Source organism: Halyomorpha halys, unplaced genomic scaffold (genome assembly GCF_000696795.3).
Source record: "Halyomorpha halys isolate HHAL.00 unplaced genomic scaffold, Hhal_1.1 Scaffold823.1, whole genome shotgun sequence".
Classification (NCBI taxonomy): domain Eukaryota; kingdom Metazoa; phylum Arthropoda; class Insecta; order Hemiptera; family Pentatomidae; genus Halyomorpha; species Halyomorpha halys.
The window spans coordinates 338063-345377 of record NW_027110567.1 but is presented as its reverse complement, the minus strand read 5'-3'; the positions used below and the strand labels follow the sequence as shown (position 1 = coordinate 345377).

Genomic DNA, 7315 nt, shown 5'->3' with positions numbered 1-7315 from the left:
TGAAAATTATATATATATAAAACAATAGCTCCTGATTTCATTACAATATTGAGTTGAACCTATTTATTTAAGTAGCATAAAAATCATATTTTTTAAGCGATATCATACCTTCAGAGACGAGACATACGTAATAATATTATTTAATTTTTGTATTGTACTTATACTTCCCCCTCCATTGTTATACGGTTACAATAACTTTCCCCTAAATTAAGTAATATTAAATAAGTAATTAAGTAATATTAAACTTATTATATCTTGTTACGAAAACGAAAATTTCAGTACAAGAGATGACGAGGGCCTAGAAGAAACTGATTCGGGCAATGCCGTATTGACGACGGTGAGAGAGGGCAGGAAATGCAGATGGTTCGGGTAGAGCCGTTCCCCTTCGGCCTTCTTCGGTCGCGGGAGGTGAGTCAGTCCTGGCTGGAGTCCCGTCCAGTCATTGTCCACGCTCTTCGTCACCCACTTCGTCACCCAATCTCTGTCTCTTCGGGGGTCATGTAATGTTATCGGTCATCCACTTCTTCGGTCATCGAGGGCGCAACGGTATCGCGGGCGTCTGTGTCGGCTCTCCGGTCAGGGGCCGGTTTCGTGTGTGAAAGGGCGTATGGAAACGATTGGGTGTTTTTGAGAAAAAAAACAAAAAAAAAAATATCAACGTGGAGTTCTTCAGCCGAATTTTAGATACCAGCAACCCGAGCCGGAATTTCCAGGGGTCTGTTCCCGTCTACAGAAACGGTAAGTTATTTTATGTTTTTAAAAGAAAAAATTTACTATTATACTTCTATTAAAAAAAAAAAAAAAAAATCAAAATAACAAACCTTATATACCACACAGCGTATTCTTATTTGAAGATCTGCATTTTAATTTTAGACGAATTCAGTGTTACTATTTTAACAAGTAAAATATAGAAAGTAACAATACATTAACTATCTAACATTTTTTTAAATTATCTTATACTGGTTTTTGATCAAAAATTACAAAAAAAACAATAGTGTTTAATCAATTCATTTTTTCTTGTACGTTTCAGGGAGAGTGCGTCCTCCACTTCTGCATTTATTATTTATTTATAAAAAAATAAAAGCATTTCCACAATAGTTTAAAATTAATCATTTAATGGATAAATTATTAATTAAGTTTTTTAACATTACTTTTTTTTTTTACGAACCTTATATTATTTTGGGTCACAAAATTTTAATTATATAACTATAATAATGAAATATGACAAACGTCCAAGGAAAAAACAAATAAATAGAGTATTGGGTTTTAATTTTTGATTTAAAGGCAAAATAAGAGGTCTTTAAAAAATGTAATAATAATAGTTAAATAGAAATTTTGGAATGAAATTTTATTAATTCACTTTATTGAAAAAAAAATGACACTAGGAAATAATTCCTAAAAAACTAAACCCTACTTAAATGTCAAGACAGGAATTAAAGTCCTAAAACATAAAATAATTAGTTCAATGAGATATTTTGATTTATAAAGACAATATTAAGTGGAAGTCGGATTTCCTTTATATTTTAATATACATTAATAATGTTTTTCTCTTAAAATGATATGAATTAATGTACAATTTTTTTGTTTATTTATAATCAGAACATGGTCTTAAACATTTAGAAATATATATGTGTACTACGAGTGTTGTTTCTCTACTTTCTTAACCCCGATGATCGTTTATGTTTCACTAATCATATTTATACCCATATGAATAAATCTATAAAAAAACACAAATGACATTAGTCACAAAATTATTTCCATATTATTTATTTCTTTTAAATATTTGTCTACAATTTTTATATAATGATAAATTATTTCATAACATCAATCAGGGTAAAAAAAAGTAATTAATATTTGCCAAACTCTGTATCCTTTAAAATACTACAAATTTAAATAGAGCCAAATTTGAAATCAGCGCAATATATGACTTAAACCAATATTTATCTCCACAATATTCTCTTTTCGTTGTATTAATTATTAGATATCAGAATTAATTTTACTGACTGTCATTTTTAAACCTGCTGGTACTTCAAGCAGAATCAATTTTTTTTTAATTTACATGCAAATTTTTTGATTGAAAAAAAGTTGTCGTTCTGGCCAACCAGACATGACTTTTTTTAAAACTCTGAAGAAATATTTCGAATGAATTTAATTGTGTGAGGTGCATCTTTTTTCTATATTTTTAATTGTTTATTAATTGATAAATATTTGAATTATAGAATACATTGTCTAATTTGATACATTATATCCGAAATTTGAACACTATAATTAATAAATATCCTAAAATATATAATTTCTTTTCATTGTACATTCTCTGGATTATCACGTATGGCTCCATAGTTCACACTATCTCGCTTTCCTATTTTCTATTTCTCTTTCCACGTATCTTGTTGTTCAATATTATTTATTTTATATTAAAATAAAAGTTTGTGGTATTTGAATATCTTCTAATTGAATCTAAATAAAAACTTTCTTATAACCAAAATAAAAACTTAGATACACGACCATATACTACGCCACTATGGAACTATAATTGAGTTTTAATTTCACAGTTACTATTATCCAATTGTTAATCCAATGTGATTCAGCTTTTGCAGGATCGGAAAAACTAAATGTATATTACAAAAATCGTAAATCGTACAACAGTGGGAAGATTTAAATCGTCAATTCTGATAATTTTTTCGAATTCGTGAAAATCTTAACATCTCAACACCTTTCCTTTCAGTTCGGTAAATATTATACAATTAAATATTTTAGTTTTATGTTCAGTGCTAGCTCGAACAAAATAGGGAGTCTCATAACCTAGTTATTGATTAGAAAATATGAAGAAAATAAAAAAAAAAAAAAAAAAAACATATTAATATGTTGCATAACTTCACTTCATATGTTAAAAAAGAGTTGGGTATTCTTAGTTTTATACTTTGAAAGAATTTCACAATTCAGAAACATGAGACGCGATGTGTATATTATAACGGTTAATATTCGAGAAGTTTTAATAATATTACGTGAATTTAATGTATTATAATATGTATTAAATGAAATATTGCTCTTTCATTATAGTATTTATTATTCAGTAGTAATTTAATGGATGTTATATAGGATCAACGCTATTGAATATTCGAGAATGTAATGGCATTACGAATTTAGTTTAAATGAAAAAAAAGTGTTTTCTTCTTTCATTGTTTCATGTACCATATATGCTTATTTATTTGATATTTATGGTAAATAAATATGTTAGGATATTAAATATATATCTAATTAACTATATGATCTAGAATAGTGCATTAATGTTTGGTAATGTCCTGCGTATTGATTCGATACGAGCCTAATTAGGGATTGATTGGTTCTGGTATAGTTGGCTAGAGACTCTCGCAACGGTTCCATAGATTCCTTACTAAGATTTTGATATCTACCATTTCAGTTCAAATTATTTCGTTTTGTAAATTTTATACTTGCTATAAGACCTTTATCTAAATATTAGAAATAGCTGGAAGGAAGTTCAAGGCAACAACAACAACAGCTGGATTAAGAAAAATCAATTTAAATTTTCACTAAAACCTCAATGCTCCTTATTTTGTTACTAATAAAACCATCCATAAAGACCTAAATGTTCCTTATGTAACCGATCTAGCCCGAACCCGATAGCATTCCTTCCATTATGAACTCCCTAACCACCCAAACCCACTAGTTTCTAACATTGCGTCCTCTTCCATTCCTGGTAATCATCCGAGCTCCCTGAAAATAAGATGGCCTCTCGACCTTATATTGTAAAGTGTTTTTAGAGTTCTACTACGGTGTCGTTTCTCTACATGCTGTATCATATCACTATGGCCTTACTTCAAATTTGCTTGTTGTATTTTATATACAGTTGTAATTGTATATACAGTCAATAAATAAATCTATTAATCATTAATAAACCTAAATTTAGTCCGGAATCAGTAACAAAAGCTGGTAAAGCAAATGAAATAAAATTATTACTAACACAACATTAGAAGGAATCAACTTCATAAAATATTTAGGAATTTATATCGATAAAAACCTAAAATGAGATCGAAGTTCACGATAAGTAACAAACACAGCTCTAAGGTTAATTTACATATTTTTAAGATAGAGAAATACTTTTAATAATAAGAACGGTTTATTTCTCATTGCCCCACTCTGTCTTCCAGTGTGGGATATCGGTACAGGGAAGAGCAGTTAATGAACTTTGAATCTGATGATAGTACAAGAGCCGGGAAGAACAAAAGGCAGTTATCTCACCCCAATTTTTGATTGCTTTAATGAAAACTATGTATAATTACTAGTCAAAACTGATGAGTCTGCCAAGTATAGGCAGGGGGAATAAAAAATGGCGGCTGCTTCAAAACCTTAGAAAATATTAATTTTTCATAAGGAGCTCTATATCTTAAAAACTAACAACAGCACTAGAAAATCTAAGAGAACATTATTTAAGGAGAGTAAATTTTCTGAAATATTAGCTCTAAAAGAGCTATCTCCGTCCAATAGTTCTCGAGATATAGCTTTTTAAAAAGCAAAATTTCTTAAAAATCTACTGAAAGATTAGTAGTTAGTTAATTTATTTTGAAAAATCTGTCTCAGGAACTATGTGACGTACAGATGTCTATTGGCACTCATATTAAAGCTGGTTTAATGGACTATAAAGAAGTATATGATCTTTACCTTTGTAGCAATAGTAGTTTACATGATATTTGCTAAAATAAATTGATTTATAGTTGTTCGGACAATAAATTTGATTTATAAAAAACTTCATTTCAGAAACCATTGGACGTACAGATGACTGCCAGCGCTCAAATTAAAGCTAGTTAAATTTAATACAAAATAGTCAATTATGATTATCTTTGTAGGAGTAGTAGTTTTAGTAGTTCTGGTTTAATGGACTATAAAGAAGTATATGATCTTTATCTTCGTAGCAATAGTAGTTTACATGATATTTGTCAAAATAAACTCACAAAATTCTAATTTCTATAATTTCTATAAGTAGTTGTTCGTATAAAATGTTGGATTTTATAAAAAAATATATCTCTAAATCCACAAGATGCACATATGTCTACCAACACTCAAAATAAAGGAAATTTAACTTTATATAAAGTAGTTTATGACACTTATCTTCGTAGGGGTATATGTTTTTATGATATTCACATATGAATATAAATATGGGAAATGAAAATTTGTCTGAACAACTATAAATCAATATATTTTAGCAGATTTCATATACATTATTACTCCTACGAAGATAATCATCATAAACTACTTTATTAAACTAGCTTTAATTTGAGTGCTAATAGACATCTGTACGTCAATTGGTTTTTGAGATATAATTTTTTCAAAATAAATTCAATTGGTTTTTGGGATATAAGCTTTTCAAATAAATTAATAATATTTCTAATAGGCTAATATTTCAGCAAATTTACTTACTACGTTATCTTAAGTTTTCTTGTGCTGTTCCGATTTTTTAAGATATATAGCTTTGAATGAAAATTTTTTTTATCGCTTTGAAACAGCCGCTATTTTTTATTACCCCTACCTATACTTGGCAGACTCATCAATTTTGACTATTAATTATATCTTTTTTTCATTAAGGTAATTAAAAATTGGGATGAGATAACTGCCTATTTTTCTCCTCTTGGGCTCTTGTACTATGAGGTTTGGCGGTATCGTGTAAGAATATAGGTGTCTTACAGAGAAGAAGAATATAGTAATTCAAGTAATCTTTTTGGATGCAAATTTAGATTTGCCAGTTATCGCGGTCTTTCGTCAATATTTAACCATTTGCCTGACCGATTTCAGTTATTGCAATCCACTTTTCATATCGGATGTATTTACTTGCTATTCTGCCTGCATGAAGTTAAAGTTTTTTACTTATATAATTTCAAAATGGTATAAGTAGATTGTCTCTGAAGATGGCCGGATTGGCCGAAACGTCGGACTTATAAGAAAAATAAAATGTTTTGAGACTGAAATGGATAGAAATTAAATTATTTATTTTTTAAAAAAATTACCAGTCTCAAGAAGGTGTTGAGATTATAAATCATATAAAGATTTTTTATATACTAGTGATAGTGTTGATTAATCGAAAATTAAAATTTTTAAAGATTATTGAAGATCTGAAAAAAATATGGTGATTTTTAATTTAAGAATTTAAGAAATTTTAAAATTTTTGCTGCGAGGTGATAATTTATATTTGAAGAATCCTTGAGGCCGAAACGTTGGACTATTAATATAATAAAGAGTGCTGAGAATAAAAGAGGATACCATTTGATTTATTTTCAAAAAAATACCTTCATTCCTTCCTTCAAATGTACCTCAAGGTATCAATGAGTAAAATTTACTCACTTCTTATATCTTTGATCTTGGAAATGCTTTATATTTGTTTCGTAACCGCTGGTAAAAATTTACGTTGGGGACGCAGTGCTGATTTAACAAAAGTATAAGTGACATTTAAGTTATCAAACATTTTCGAATTTTTTTTTTTTAAATACCAAGAGCGTCAAGAATGTCGAGGGATTAATGAATAGCAGGGGAAAGCTTCTGTTGCTAGAAGGGTTGGAAATATTTTGGTTCTGTAAATTAAACGTAACACGAGACCAATAACAGTTTGATTCAGGTTATTCTTCATCATCCATAAAAGATAGATTACTATCGGATAATTTTTATACAAAGACATAAAAAGCTCTATTTCGCCTAGTATATTTGATTATTATATATGTGAATATTGATATTCATTATCAGAAACTTTCCAGTCCATTTTATTAAAATTGTTAATTGTTAAACGGATTCCTATGTTCTTCTTCTTCTAAAGATCTAAAAACATTGTACAATTAACAACAGATCTCAAACGACCAACTCCGTTGAACAGTTTTGCTCCAATTGACACCAACATAAACAATCGAACAGCTACATCATTATCTTAAAACTTCGCAAAATTAAGAATATCACAACAATATAGAATAGAAATAAAGCAACTTCTTTAATTTAATTCTAATTGATGGCTTACTAATTTTCTCAAAACTATTTTATGAAAAAAAAAATCATGAATATTTTTTCACTATATAACTCTTTATTTTTTGATATTAAAAATTTAAAAAAATTAAAATCTGTACCGCTACAATTTAAGTGCACATTATATATTATTAGATAAACATTAGTATCGAATTAATTTTAATAGAGTAATGAATTAGTTTGTTTGTTTGTTTGGTTGTTTAGTGGCGCCAAACTTCATTGGTCATCAACGCCATTTATATTTTATTTAATTTTGCTAATATTCGTTAAATTTTATTTATTTTTAATTTTTTAA

At 28.3% G+C, this 7315-nt stretch overlaps 1 protein-coding gene across 1 annotated transcript in view; it reads left to right on the top strand.

Moving 5' to 3' along the window:
• Positions 1-424: 424 nt before the first annotated feature.
• Positions 425-7315, top strand: part of LOC106686460 (uncharacterized) — a gene marked incomplete at its 3' end in the record, with an annotated part of 330086 nt that continues 323195 nt past the window's right edge. The window contains exon 1 of the mRNA XM_014429795.2: positions 425-738. The remainder of the gene's footprint in view (positions 739-7315) is intronic.